This window comes from Empidonax traillii, unplaced genomic scaffold (assembly GCF_003031625.1).
Source record: "Empidonax traillii isolate 1590-97213 ecotype Southwest subspecies unplaced genomic scaffold, ASM303162v1 scaffold7083:size5375, whole genome shotgun sequence".
Taxonomy (NCBI): domain Eukaryota; kingdom Metazoa; phylum Chordata; class Aves; order Passeriformes; family Tyrannidae; genus Empidonax; species Empidonax traillii.
In genome coordinates, this window is record NW_020962276.1 from 3,714 (window position 1) to 5,355 (window position 1,642).

Below are 1,642 nucleotides of genomic sequence, written 5' to 3' on the forward strand. Positions count from 1 at the left end.
TGGAGAATCAGCCTGGACACCCTCCCTCTAACACAAACTGGAACTGTGTTCTCCTTTCCAAGAGTTTTCTGACTCAAAGAAACCCGACCTTCTTTTTTTCTTGTGCACTAGGTGAAGTTTTTCCGGGAATTCTGCGCCTTTTCTCTCACCTTACCTCGGAAGAGACGTGAATTTCTCAACATTTTGGCAGACTTTGAAATTCTTCCGACTCTTAAAAGGTTAATGGTAAGTGAAAGCTTACAGCTGATTTTCTTAAAACTAGAAAAGCTCTCAGCCATTTCGCCAGGGTTTTGGATCTGCCTCATGTAAGTCTGATTGGAAAGCTTTTTGTCTGCTGAGAGTGGAAGTTCCTTGTAATGTTCTGCCTCCTAAAATCACCCATGGTTCCACTCTGGAGTAGCCTTGGCTTGGTTGTTTTTGCTGTTTTTACTCTGCATGATGGAGAAGTCTGTGGGCAGTGCAGTCCTTGTGACAAGGTTGTGTGACCCTTGAGAGAGACTCTTCTTGATGTGGCAGCTTGATTGTTTTTTTTGTCAGACACAATGCTATCTGAATCCCTGTGGCCTGTAGATGAGCACAGAAATTGTTGTAAACCTTGATTTGTTCACCTGGTCATTTTTACCAAGGGAATAAATTGTGAATTACAGGTAGAGAAGATCAGTGTCTGAGATAGTGTAGCAAGTAGGGCGATGTGAATGTTTCCGGCCTAAAGTTGGGCTCTCAAGTTCCCAGAAAGAAGGGAAAGAGTGGTAAAAGATCTCTCTGGTTGCTTGTTGTTTTTCTGTAAGTATTTTACTATGTTTTTCCTCTTAGAAACTTTTGTAATGAAACATTGTCCAGACTTGTAAGTGTCTCTTCTTTGCAGCTTCACTTGATCCTAAATACTCAACTTGATAGACTCTAACAAAGAAATCTCTTTTGTTTTAGGGAATGAATGATTTGCAAGTTAGATCTGTTGCTACAGATATATTGTCTTATGTAGTATACTTTCATCCATCCATGGTCCTCAACTTTGTACTGCAAGAGATCCATCGGAATGACAAGGTAAGTAGATTTAGGTCAAAGAGGGAAATAAGAAGCCAAACAAAGTGTCAATTTCTCTCTTTCCTTTTAATTCAAAAGAAAATTGCAGAAACTGGGGAGCTCATTCCATTCCTGCTAGGACTTATTTTGTGTTTTCTTACGTGGTTTCTTTTTGCAGAATGACCAGCTCCTCATTGTGATCATTGAGCAGCTGATCAGCAATGCTGACCCTGGGCTTGGAGGAGATAATCAGCTGAAGGAGATTTTGTATACTCTGATTGATCCTCGGAATATGCGCTACCAAGCTAATGTAAGTGAACATGGAGGGCCGAAGACACATCACTGTGTCAACAGAGTTAAAAAAAAAAAAGTCTGAGAGTATTTCTTGCTATTCTCAGGGGCAGAGGGTAAATAATTTTAGGTTTTTTTATTGATTGGACTGTGATCTGATAGCGAGTTTAAATAAGTACAAGAGAAGTGAATTTGGCTAATGAAAGGTGTGTGTCTGGGGCACTGTGCAGGCACTAAGCCAAGCAGTGCCCTGTGGCAGTGCCAATGCACTGTGTGACTGTAGCTCCCTCGAGCTGGATGACAAATCCTGAGGCAGTCCAGTAGAGTC

At 41.3% G+C, this 1,642-nt stretch overlaps 1 long non-coding RNA gene across 1 annotated transcript; it reads left to right on the top strand.

The window, feature by feature from the left end:
• The first annotated feature begins 192 nt into the window (after positions 1 to 192).
• Positions 193 to 1,262, top strand: LOC114073566. The gene is made up of 3 exons (XR_003574351.1): positions 193 to 225; positions 928 to 1,044; positions 1,202 to 1,262. It is a non-coding gene; the product is annotated as an uncharacterized LOC114073566 (long non-coding RNA).
• Positions 1,263 to 1,642: the final 380 nt, after the last annotated feature.